Source organism: Haliotis rubra, unplaced genomic scaffold (assembly GCF_003918875.1).
Source record: "Haliotis rubra isolate DU_JTF1 unplaced genomic scaffold, ASM391887v1 Scf96, whole genome shotgun sequence".
NCBI lineage: Eukaryota > Metazoa > Mollusca > Gastropoda > Lepetellida > Haliotidae > Haliotis > Haliotis rubra.
The window spans coordinates 1,289,888-1,304,173 of NW_025767701.1; positions in this window are offsets into that span (position 1 = coordinate 1,289,888).

A 14,286-nucleotide genomic window follows, 5' to 3' on the forward strand; every position below is an offset into this window, starting at 1 on the left:
AGCAACATCACAGCGGGGGACACCAGAAATGGGCTTCACACATTGTACCCATGTGGGGATTCGAACCCGGGTCTTCGCTGAATAGCACTTTTAACCATTAGGCTACCCCACCATTGTGCCACATGTGCCCCCCTTTGCCAAAGGAAAGCACAATGTTGGTGCACCCACAGGCTCTCATGTGTTTGCGAGAATTAAAGATTGAAAAAATAATTTTGAGATAACCCCTGACTCGAAATGTTTCACAGTAAATAAATCATGACAAAGTCGACACTTTGGTGTACCCTATCCGCCTGTTTTGCCAATCGCTACACTACCATCACATGCAATCGATTAATATTTAATGTAAACATAATCATGGATGATTGGCAGATCGATCACCACTCATGACACCTACCAATTCTTTATTGTTATTTCTGCAAGTCAACTGAAAGCCGATTTTGACCCTCAACTAAACGATCTAGTCACAAATGGATGATGATAGGTCTGCACAAAAAGGGTGTGTGGTCGAAACAAGCCCACTCATTGGTCGATGCTTGTAAATCTGCAGATTCTTAATATAATTTTGGGAATTTTTTATTTCATCGCCTGCTTGACCTGGAAATGTAAGAATTTTTTTCCAGCAATGGCTTTTCAAAAGAAAACATCAGCTTTAAATGTCTCTTCAATACCCACATGGTGGTGACAGACAAGGCCAGTCATGAATCTGAACCCGTGATCAGTGGATCCTAGCAAATCTAAGGGATGCAACTCTGCATGAGTTTAGAAAACTGGAACCCCTACTTTTCTGACCTCCATACAACAATTGCTTCAGTAACAAAGTGCAATAAACTAAGATTTGTCACCATATCTCACCTGTCTCGCTGTGGGCGTGGCTCTTGTCTCATCCACTCTCTGGAGGAAATAACATTCATATCTGTCAGGATTACCATGGCAACAAATGATTAAACAAATGATCAAACAGCAATCTCTATTCAGGCTGACCTCATCAAAGACCTAAAACCCAAATGAGCACCGCACCTCATCAGAATCCATGACTCTCTTTGTCATTCCAGGATAACATGGGTTTGAAAACGCAATGTCCCATCACTTGCAGATTCAAAGAGACCAGAGTGAAATTCAGGATACAGTGAAGCGTGTCGGCAAATACTGTCTGTGTCACACTCACATCCGAGAGGTCCATGTTTACAGCATGGGACACAATGACAGCCATCAGTCTGGGAGCCTGACCATTCATGTTTTTCACCTCTTACAACAAGCATGGGTTGTTGAAAATCAACCATAATCCTCAACTGTTTGAGGTGCAGCAATGCACTGTTTATTCAGGTAGACCTGTTACGTGTCTTTTATGTTTACAGGCTCAAAAGACTTTTGTAATTATGGGACGCCAACAGATGTTATTTCGGAATGAAACGTGGATAACATCAACCTCTGAAATCGACACATGCCAAGCTAAACGCCTTCTTGAATTTAGGATCAGTTAAATTGATTTATTCAGGGTTTCTAAGGATTGTCCTCACCAGGTGCCGCCATTTCATTTGAAGCAATTGCTTGTGATCATGATAATATGAAAGGTGAAATTTAATCAGCTGCTGGGATGGAAATCAAAAACCAAATATTATAATAGCAACTGGTGACAATTACTAACAAGCTACAAAATTCCAGTTGAATTTGGGAAAGGCTGAAAAATGAATTTCAAAATCAGTTAACTCCCTTTCCTCAGGAAGATAGACCATTAGAAGAAATAGCAACGAAAAGCATTTAACTGATGCTATGTAAGTTACCATGGTTACAAGACATGCCATTAGATAACTTGTTTAACAGACTCTGCCATTCAAAATGAGTATGCAGTGCTGCAGTGCGTCTTTCCTTGGAAGGGGCCGGTTGGCCTCGACCTTTAGAAAATGTGGGGCCAATAACCAAAAGTGAACAAATCTGTAATCCTTCTCTTTGACATTTCGACAGCCAAACAATTTCGACGATAAACTCTGTACATCAAGTCGGTGGGCGGTGGGGTAGCCTAGTGGGTAAAGCGTTCGCTCGTCACGCCGAAGGCCCGGGTTCGATTTCCCACATGGGTAAAATGTGTGAAGCCCATTTCTGGTGTCCCCCACCGAGATATTGCTGGAATATTGCTAAAAGAGGTGTAAAGTCAAACTCACTCACTCACTCACTCACATCAAGTCGAGCTCCATACAGCAATTCATATTACAGTAGCAATGTGCAGAGCTTAGGAAGCCTTGTTTTGAATTCCGGAAGCTTCAATATTTTGATTTCCGAATGTTTGACATTGCTTTCAATGAAAATAGTCAAATTTTGAAATTGGCTATGCGTCTGACATATAAAAATGTGTAATGAATAATAAACTTGCACCACTGTTGGAGCCTAAATTTATAAATAAAATGGCAAGGTAAGTATAATCAGTGGTAATTCCACATTTACTCAGCACTCAGTATCTTACAATGCAATCAAAACCAAATGGACTTTGTCAGAAAACCTATTTCAATCAATTAATGAAAAGGAAAAGTGATTACTATGGCACCCTTTGAAAACATTGCATTTCTATCCCTGATGCATTCCGATTAAAACATACAGCTAGCTGGTGGTCAGGACCAGAGAACAGTTTGTTGTATCTGTCAGTTTACATAATTAGTAAAATCTAAATATTTTTTATATTTGTATACTTATCCTGCACTACTTACTTCCTGCACTTATTGCTTACGGCTCGAAAAGCGTGGCTTGCCAGACGATGTCAAAAAGACGTAGAACTGCAATCACTTCCTGGTCTCGGCTGCTAACTCGTCTGCGCATGCGTCACCGGAAGGTGACGTCAGCCACCTCAGATTATTGCTTAGAAATCCCACAGATGGCAAAACTAAGCAGGGAGGTAGCTGATAGCACAGGGTGGGCCCTTATCATAAGTAGTGCAGGATAAGTATACAAATATAAAAATATTTAGATTTTACTAAATTTTTAACAAATCCTGCACTACTTACTTCCTGCACTTTATCCGACAGGCTGGAAGGTGGGCGTGTCATCTGAGGGATCGCCTACCTTACGTAATAGCAGCCAGCTCAATCCGTAATCCCGTGCTCGGGAAGCGTTGATAACGCACGCCTATAACAGAAGGCGAATTAGCGAAGTGGACGATCAGGTAGCGGTTATTGCAAATAAGACTGCGTCTTAAATGAAAAGAACCCACTAATTTTAAAGCTGGCGAAGCTTAAGGAATGCAGCAAAAAGCATGGACTTGAAAAAAACAAGGATAACTCCTTAACTGACATACCTAGTTGTTTGTGAAGAAAAACAACTCATTCCCCACATGGTGGTCCGTGGAAGGAAACACAAGGCAGGAGGGTCACTTTCTTGAGGGAATGGCGAAGTTGCTGAGCAACCACCAATGGTCCGAAGCTGTGGACATCATTGCGTCCTTGACAGCCATGTCACGCAAGTAATGACTGGCAAACACTGTGTCCGACCGCCAAAAACAACCTTGCATAATGGATGACACAGTGCAATTACTGTGAAGTGCCATAGTCGAAGCAAGTGCTCGAATCTCGTGGGGATGAGAGGACGTAGGAGGGTCCAGCCAGCAGCTTTATACCTGAAGAATGGTTGTTCTTAACCATAAGGCAATAGTGTTTTTGCTGACATCTGACTGCGACGCCCGGGACAGTGGAAGAAATAACCGTTTCCTTGTACCACGAAGCGCCTTTGGTGCGATCAATGTAAGTTTTGAGCGCCATCGAATCGGACATAACAGTAATTCCGCATCGTCTTCAGAGCCAACAATAGATGATAATGGCGGGATGGAAAACTGGCGATCAGGTTGACCTGGTAGTTGGTTTTAGGATGAAATCCCAACACATACCTAAGTGCACAGAACCATGGCGACGGCGTTCAAACTTGATCCTAGTCACGTCAAGGGCGTGAACCTCACTCACTCTAGCCGCAGTCGCTAATGACAACAGAAATGCCGTCTTCCTGGATAAATCAGCGAGGGAAGCGTTATCAAGAGGTTCATACGGTGCACCACGGAGATGGTCTAAAACAGTGTTGAGATTCCATGCCGGGCGGATCGAAACTTCAACTTCTAGTCTTCAAGTCGGAATGAGCCGAAGCATGGCCTGTAATTCTGGGATTTTGGAAATCCTTCTGTCAGTGGGAATCGCTAAAACAGAGCTAATTGCCGCCAAATGCGTGGCAATGGTGCCTCCCTTCAGACGCCTGGACGTTCGGAGATAAAGTAAGAAATCTGCTATGAACTGAGGAGACACAGTCAGCGGATCCTGCTTCTTGGTAACACAAAAGCGTTCAAACGACTGCCACTTGTCGCCATACAAATGTCTAGTAGAAGTTCTGTGCGCGGTCGCAATGGCTTTGGCTGCTCTAGCCGAAAAACCCTTAGCACTCAGTGCTTTCTGCAAATGGTCCATCGCGTGCAGATTGAATCGGGTCTGGAGCCGGATGCGGAAGACGGCTGTGAGGGGTGCACTAGAACGTTCCTCCGTGGGTAGAGGGAAGGGATCTCCTACCACTAGACTTTGTAGAAGCGGAAACCAGTTCCTGGCTGGCCACCAAAGCGCCGACCAAAATTAGTCGTAAGCAAGTTGTCTCCTTGACTTTCGCGAGAACTTTGGGTAATAGAACTGGTGGCGGAACGCGATACGCGTGAAGTCCCTCCCATGATAGGGCTGAGAGCATCCACCGCCCAAGCCGCTGGATCTGGGACTGGGGACACATACACTGGCAGTTGATGGTTTTGGCTGGTGGCAAACAGATCTATGTTTGGAGAACCCAGTGCGTGACTTAAGAGAGTGAAGGCCTCCTTGTGTAGCATCCACTCCGTGGGAGCAACTCTGTCGGGTCTCGAGAGCCGCCTGCTAGTATATTGCGGCACCTCGAATATGCGAACTCTCAACAGAATGTGGAGATCGGCCGACCAGTTGAAAGAGCCGAAAGGTCTGATCGAGGAGAAGCTGTGAGTGTGTCGACCCTTGCCTTCGTTATGTACCATACTGACCGTGGTGTTGTCTGTAGCCACTAGAAGACAAGTTCCTGCGTAGTCGATGTGCCCAATGATGAATAGCGCGGATCACGGCCTCCAACTCCAGACTGTTTATATGCCAGTTGATGTGTTGACCCGACCACAGGCCGGATGCTGTCTGGTCGTAAGTGGAGCCCAACCCTGCAGGGAGGCGTCCACGAACAGTTGGCAATCCGGAAGCTGCTCTGTCAAAGAGACTCCTCCTAAGAGCGTTCAATGGGCGAGTCCACCAAAGAAGATAGCGATGTAACTGAGGTGGAAGGCAAAACCGTTGATGAACGTCTGCCCGGCGAAATGTATGGTTGAAGAAAACGCTGCAGAGGACGAAGTTGAAGACGCCCTCTGCTGGTAAGATCCTGCGCCCGGCGTCAACAATCCCAGAAGTGACTGCCACTCTCTGAGGGACAGAGGTTGGGAGAGCGACGCGTGGAATCAGAGACTGAATCTTGTCCCACCTGTCCAGGGAATCTGAACTAGGTTCTTGTCCGTCTGGAAATGGCCTCCGATGAACGTCAGAGTGTGAGTCGGGACAAGCTCCGATTTGTCCAAGTTGACCAGCCACCCTAGTTGGCGCAACAGACGAAAGGTGAAATCCCGTTGTTGTATAAGAAGTAGAACGGGTCTAACAGGTGCATAAGGCAATCGTCCAGGTGCGAAGGTCGAAATTGATGCCCCTCAAATGCAGATACGGGAAATAGGAGTTGTGATGCGTGTGAACAACCACGGGGCGTTGAAATTCCAAATGGGAGGACAGCCCATTGGAAATGTTGATTGTTGAAAATAAAGCACAGGTACTTCCTGTCGCTGGGCGTGATGGAACATGGAGGTATGCACCCTGTAGGTCCAGGCTGATGAGGAAGTCGTTGGACGATACCATAGCTTTGAGGTATTCGAGGAGCGTCATTCGAAGTGCGGAGGACGTTCCAGGACAAGTCTCGTTGAAATAGGACAGATTGTGAATCATCCTCATTTTCGCGGACCCTTTCTTCGGCACTAAGAATATTGGAGAATAAAACCCTGGTGTTATGATGGGATATGGGAGGAGTTCGATGGCTCGTTTCTCCAACAAAATCGCTATGTTCTCTCGCTAGAAGGTTGTGTTGAACCTGAGAGTGATTGTGCCGGAGCGGAACATTGTCAGAGGTGGATCGGAGAGGAGGGGAGAAACCCCTGCCTCAATATATCGGTGGCGTATGGATCCTCTAGGATGGACCAATTTTCCCAAAAGATCCCTATTCTCCCACCTACCGGTGTAGGATAAACTGGGGCGACTGGAGGTGGGAGTGTCCAGTCGCAGCGCGTGTCCCTCACTTCACTTGCCCCTCGCCCGTCGCCCTGGGCGGAGCACGGGCGACGTTGATATCCACCCCTGTCTGATCTAGGCTTGGCACCACGCCCCTGCCACGAGACGGCGCTGAGTTTCTGCACGCCGAACAGGCGGTCGCAGAGGCTGGTAGGTGTTGGATGATCGGAGGCAGGACGTTGTCCCTTTTGAAACGCTTTCAAGGCAGTCTCCCCTTTGGCAAAAAATCACACACCTGCCGATAAACATCATGAATGGCATCGTTAAACAGAGACGGCGATGACCAGGGTTGGTGGAATAATTTCGCTGAAATTCAATCCCATGAAGAAAAAGGAGAGGAAGCCTGCTTAATTTAATTACGCACGCGCTGGCAAGCGCCGACCCTAAGGTGTTCACGCAGGTCAGTGATCACTTTACCCTGCCATAGCATCATAGTTGTAAGATGATCCAGTCGATCCGGATTTATTTCCTTAAGATCCTGAGTGATGGCATCAGTCGCTGACGCCAATGCCGATATAGGGCGGAGCATACGCTTAAGCTCTAAGTCCAAAGTCGCGACCCTTTGTATCCTGAACTTTATAGGAGGACACAGAGGAAGAACCTGTCACACGTTTCATTTCCTCATCCACCTTAGTCACTGTCTGGGCAAAGTCCAAGCCATGAATAGGATAGTCATCACGACGATACTCTAGGCTTTAATAGTTGGGTTGAGAGACATTCCGCTGAAATCTTCATCAAGGGTAGAGAGAATCTCTCTGACCGCCTCATGTGCTGGTAACATTAAGGAAGGCGCTAGTCCCAAATAGTAAGTGACTTTGCAACATCAGGGCCTGGTGAAGGGACTGAGGCTATTAAACGATCAGCAATCCAGTCAAACACGTGATCAAAGCCAAGGTGATTAGAGCCCGTGTCTTCTTCTATAGTCTGGGGCAAAGTCCCTCTCAGAGGACGGTGAACGTAAACGCAAGGGGAACGGCTACTGCAGACAGGCGCCTTTAGCAGAAGACGCCTTTACTCACGAGGTCTCGACCTATGTTCGCCTGCGAAGGCGTGGGCAACGGGAGGCGTTAGGCGTAGGCACAGGAGCAGACAAAGTTGACAAGATAGGCACCCGATGCTGGAGGAGGCAGAGCGCCGAAATCGTCGGAGGTGGCAAAGGTGGCAAAGCGCTGGAGGCGCCGTAGGGGAGAGGCGCCCGATGTAGCTGGTGGCATAAGCGGCATAGGCGCTGATGTACCGGCTTGACCTGATAATAAAGTCAAGAGAGTGCTGAGCGTGGATACATCAAACTGCTGGTGGCCGTATGGCGTTTGCATCATAGGCGCCTGAGGCATTGGAAACCCCGTATGTGGTTGATACGCATAAGGCGCCTGCCCCGGGAACACTGGCTGGGGTGTCTGATACGGCGCAAACTGCTGGCCCATCGGTCGTTGTGGAGATGACATCGGCAACAGCAGGAGGAGGTGAGGGAGTGCCAAAGCGCCCGAGCGCCAGAGGCGCCGCCGATCCAAGCGCCCGGCGAAGCTGTAAGCGCCCAGCCAAACGCTGTAACACCAGCGACATAAGCGGCGAAGACATAATCTGAATGCTGGTGACAGGCGACTCGTTGACACAGTTGGCGCCGCAACACTTAGCGTAGGCGTAGTGGTCGTCAAGACCGAGTCAGTAGTAGACAAACTCTTCCGTCTCTGTTGTCCCAGGCTTTCTTAACAACCTGTAGATAAACGGAGAAACTCTTGGGTGATAGCACAGCGCAGCTGGCACATTTATGGCCAGGGGTACATTGAGCAGTACATTTCAAACATCGGGATGAGGGTCTTTCTGAGACTTCCCACCCGACAATGTATACAACTGGCTGTACATAGATCTGCAATGAAGCAGAAAACCCAGTAAACGCACATACAAAGTAATGAATATAACAGCAAAGTTGAGAACAAAAGTCTCAAAATAACTGAAAGTTTAATAGACCATAATACAGGCACAATAAATATACCACTATTATATGGTATAGTATATAAGCCTGAACCAAATGAAACACAACGGCGTATCAAATCACGACAAAGTGTTTTAATGGCGAAATGAAAGTGTGATGACGGGACCGTGTATAAGCGAGCGACATCACTACACAGAACTACTGAATGACAAAAAGAAAGTGAAAGATAATACCTACACTTTCGTAGAGGTACAAAAACAAAATACACACAAAGTCAGTCTTTATTAATGGTTCACAAAATATAATCCCGTAGGATACAAGTTGAGCTGGCAAACAACACGTCTAACGAGGCGTCCGAAAAGCAATAATCTGAGGTGGCTGACGTCACCTTCCGGTGACGCATGCGCAGACGAGTTAGCAGCCGAGACCAGGAAGTGATTGCAGTTCTACGTCTTTTTGACATCGTCTGGCAAGCCACGCTTTTCGAGCCGTAAGCAATAAGTGCAGGAAGTAAGTAGTGCAGGATTAGTTAAAAATTGTTCATTATAACCAGCGTTTAAAATTCCCGCCTGCCCGACCGTCCGGAACGGTCTATTTTCATCTCGGACGGTCATATTTCAAAAGTAGCCTGTCCGGTGGTCTGGTAGATATTTTTACCCCTAACAGTAAATATTTCATAATATCAGACAGGTTCTCTTGTCGTCAGTTTGAGGTGTTTACGGTATTATGATGATTATGTTAAACTACTTACGATTGGACAGTTCATGTTACGATAACCAATCACAACACGTGTACTTTCAGTTTACCTAAACTGGGTGCATTGCCTGTTAGTGCTATGTAGGTCATTGTGATGCCTACAAACAGTAACCTGACGAACCTGATTTTGTTTGGGTTTTTTATTGTTGAAAACCGGACAGGCAAGTTGGTATCCGGACTAGTAATTTTTTTAAGTTACCAGTTCGGCTGTCCAGCTTGGAAATTTGGGAGTTTTAAACACTGTTATAACATAGTTTACTGTAGTATATGACAGGAAGACACATACCTCATCCCCCAACTCAGCCAGGTTCTCTGGGAGGCGTACGTCGCCTTGGTGGGGTACAGTTTGTTCCTGAATAGACTTCTGTCCACACTGATCACGCTTCCCTTCACTCCGACCCCTGTCAGGGAGAAATAAACTTTTAACAACAGTTCTGAACAACATGAACATGTACAATAAGTTTTGTTTATTTATTTATCTGATGTTCTTATTTCAGTATATTTGACCTTTAAATGAGTTCCTGTAGAAAGTGTGTGAATGTGAGTGAGAATGTGAGTCTTGTCAGTGTCCAATTTGAAAATAAATATCCGCAATATCATCTTCTAATATGAACCCTGCAGATGGAATGAACATGTATGACAATAGCTTAATGCTGGAGCTCAGTGAACAACTTGTTTTTTCTCAAGTTTGTATGTACATCTTATCTAATTTGGGCCAAGCACTTTCCTGGGCGTCTGGTCTTATCTGTCATTCAAAAATTCAGAAATATGACAATAATTACAAAAAATCACTATGCAGATCATAAGATGGATTGGGTGGTCAGGCTTGTTGACTTGACTGATTGTGTGTCACTGTAAGCATGGTAACCGGACAGTGGATATTGGTGTTCACAACATCAACCACTGGACTAGCAGGTCAAAACTCACTTATTTGTAGGATGCCGTCATTTACTGGAGTGTAGAGTAAAACAACCACAAATAGAACAAATCAAAACAATGTATGAAGCGTATTTCTGGTGTCTTTTCATAATCTTGCCGTAGTTTAAGTCTTGTGAAACAACACACCTCTTTTTTGTGTCAGGACCCGTGAAGGTCCGGGTTAGAATGAATCTTCAGTAACCCATGATTTTATCGTCAAAGGTGACTAACGGGATGTAATGGTCAGGCTCGCTGGCTTGGTTGACACATGTCATCAGTTCCCAGTTGCGCAGATCGATGCTCATGCTGTTGATCACTGGATTGTCTGGACCAGACTCTATTATTTACAGACCGCCACCATATAGCTGGAATATTGCTGAGTGGGGCGTAAAACTAAACTCACTCAATCACTCAATATGTGTCAGTAACCAACCCTTGATATCCTCCAGCAGAATACACTTAATGGGTGATGCAGGCTTGCTGTGTACTCTCTCCTTCAGTCTGTACACGCGGTGCTTGTTCTTCAGACGTGGCATCTCTCCCACCTTGCCCATCGGCATCGGAAACACCCGCTCCACCACCACCGTTGACTGCAGCATCAACACACAGCATTCCTTACTCTCAAAACATTGTATCCATGAGCATAGATGCAATTAATTTACATTGCATGTCGTGGAGTGCAATAACGGTATGACTGTTTGAAATGGAAGGTGTCTGTTGTATGCTACAAATAACCAGCATGTCTGTTCTCGTAAGAAATACACTGAATGCTCTGTATGTCTCTTTACTCCATATTCAGAGCTCCAGATAAGATTTAGCTCATGTGGGTACTGTACCCACTGTATTTTTTTGGAGTGGGTATTATGAATGTTGAGTGGGTATTTCATTTTCCGTTACCCACTGCTTTCTAATATGTGCTTATTTCAGTCATTGACTCATTTTACTTACCTAAGTATTATGTCATTGAGTAAGTTTACTAAAAAGGTATGTTCTGCCTTATGTCATACCTAATCAAAACCAACTTAAATATAATGGAAATCACTCATCCTATACTGACAGTACAACACTTGCCATATACTAACAGTACAACTTGATAGCAATCAATGTCATTTTCATACCAAAGCGATTTTTATAAATATATTCCGTACGCACTTGTTTTAAACTTTTTGCGTATCTAACATTTTAAATGCGTAGTTGGTATGCAACAATTATTTTTTAATGCGTAAATGGGAATTTTCTATGCGTATTTTACCCGGATACGCAGCTTATCTGGGCCTCTGCATATTACATTTACTGATCATTTACTGGCTTAAGGACAGCAATAACGTTGAAATGAAGAAACCTGGAACCAGCATGTTAATGAAGACTTGACGACTTCGTCTTTTGAGGAAAGTTGGGAGTAAACTGGTGGTGTTCCAATGATCGAAAATCATTCGATAGAAGGATCAAAAATAATTATTGATTGTCAAAAACATATTTTCGATCAATCGTAATTTTGTTTTAGTATAACACACTTGAATGAAGTAAACTAACCATTACATTTGATGAATATTCACGAACAAACAAGCGCTCAACAGCGTAAAGCTATGCACATTGTATAATTTTAACCACTTTTATTGTTTAATTACAATTCCAGTGTTTTTCTTACATGCGTGCATTTCATTGCATGACAGTATTAGTTATAAAAAATCATTAATCAGAAAAAAGCTGGGAACAAATCCTTAAAATTGGTAATTACATTAAAAATGTATATATTTTGATTATAATCGAGAATCAAGTCCTTTGATAATCGACAGTTCATCTGGTTTCCGATTCCCAACACTAGTTCAGCACTTTCAGGACATAATCTTAGCTGAATCAAAATGTTTTACTTTCACTGAAATTACATTTGCATTCAAACTTTATCGAGGACATTCTCCTCTGAATATATTACCCGAGTCTGATCCACATTGAGACATGGTGCCCCTCTCACTGCTGACCTCAACAGCTGAACAGATTCCTTCACTGCCTGGAGGCTGCTCCTCAACATCGTTACCTGAAACCATAGCAACCAGCATCAACAAACTGACAAAGTGTCTTGTTAAAAGGTGGTAGATTACAATGTGGCCAACCTGTGTCTCTTTGGGCAAGTGGTTGGTTAGAAATACCACGGGGCATGGTGGGCGAGCTGTCTAAGGGCCAGCCTAGTGATTGTTAGTGTTGGGAATTGGTTAAAATCTCATAATTGATGATTGGTTCATTACCACCGATCAATCATCGAAAATAATTGGTTAGCGTTATTTATGAAATTTGTTAATGCACAAATAAATAAGGAAAAAACATGTAGTTATTATGGGGGTTTGGGCAAAATTTCACATCTTTAAAGAATATGACAAGTATGTTAGGAACAGAAATTTCTTGATGTCGTTAAGATAAATTCATTCATGGTTGGAACAAGCTTACAGTACTTATGAAATGTAACAGACAAAACCAACCTTATGAAAAATATTGTTGATGAAAACAAGTGTTCCAGAATTGTTTGTGTTCGATTATGAGAAAACATGATCAATTGCTTGGTCGTTTAGTCACTGCGACCAATCTTCGATTATTTCAATTAATCGGATCACCACTAGTGATTGTAACCATCTTTCAGCATGATAATGCACATCCCCATGCAGCCATGGTAACAAGGGATTTTTTTAATAATGAGAATGTTCATGTGATGGACTGGCCTTTATTGTCACCAGACATGAACCCAATCGAGCATCTGTGGGATGAACTTGGACGGCGAGTTCGAAATCAACTTGTGCCACCAAGGACAGTTGCTGAATTGACTCCGGTCCTTCAACATCACTGGCAGACCATCCCACAGCTGTTCCTGAGAAATGTGTGTCTTTCAATACTCTGGAGACTGCGAGCATGTCTTGCAGTGCACGGTGGACACACATAATATTGACTGCAAGTGACCCCTCCATTGTTTGTTGTCGTTGCGTCACTGATGTTGTAGTTGATTGGATGTGTCAGATTAAATTATCCAGACGTTCACTTAAAACAAATCTGCCAGTTACATTGATATATGTTCACATTTGTGTGAGTAAAGAGAGTATGAATGTCAAATTGCGTTATTAATGGCTTTTAGTATAAATATCCTGTAACAACAATATGCCTCTGTTCATCCAGCGGTGAATGGGTACAAATTAAGATGAGATAGCAAGCATTAGATGGTAAAACTACAGTTAACTTCCTGTCACCTCATGGGCACCTTGGGTTGTGTTCTCCACAGGGAGTTGAGAATGAAAAATCGTGTGTGATCTATAGAGCAGGGTAATAATAATGCAGCACTTGCAGCTGTGTTACTTCTCTTGAGGATGTAATCTGCAAAATTGTCCCTTATATTTACTAAGAGACCATTTAATTTATATAATGTTTACAGACATATGTCAAGATCAACAAAATGTGATACCAGTACATATCATATGGTGATGTGGTTAGGGTTTATTAGTGTTCTACCTGTGTGTTCTGCATGCAAAGCATTTTGTGTTAGTCCGAACCGTGTATGTCCATATATGTCGTGAATTCAACTATACACAGCTATTCGCGGTTCAGAGATTTTCAAGTCACTCGTTGTGTGCCACTCCTCCCCAAATTTTTTATGAAACTGTAAAACTCGTTGAATGGGTGAAAGTTAAGTTGATCCTTCTTCAAAATAATGGCAATGACTTGTGGAGCAATGGTTCATGAAACACAAGAGGTAACCGAAAAACGTATTTTCCCCAAGGAAACAACAAAATAAAATAAAGTTTCTCTCAGCTACTTTGACTTGCAAATGATAACATTTTACAGGGGGGCTATGGCCCAGACCCCACTAGAGACTTCCACACTTCGTGGCTTGGGCATAAACCTGCATGCACACGCAAGATTCCAAGGGCTATGTGTTTTGGGAACGCAAGGGTTTTTTTTCATTTGATATAAGATGTTGGGAATCTCACATTTGCTTGTTATGAAAATAATAGCATCAAGTTATACTCACAGGGGCATGTAACACTAAAAACTACCATCAATGTATGTACTGTCACTAACGGGGTCTCAGCTCTATATAAAAGGAAAGGGATGTAACGAGGTCAACACACCAAGTTCGTTTCAGGGCGAATTCAACAATGCTCACTGCATTGAAATTGAAGCAGTACTTTGGGAGCTAGGGTCTTCGGAAGCTGGAAAAATCGTGATTTCTCGATTCCGAGCCAAAATCCCTGCTCAGAATTTGTAGCAGTGACTCACCCATTTTCTTGTATATTTCACAGTATACACAAACAACATGCACCAAAACATGGCACCTGTCAGCGCGCTAGTCGA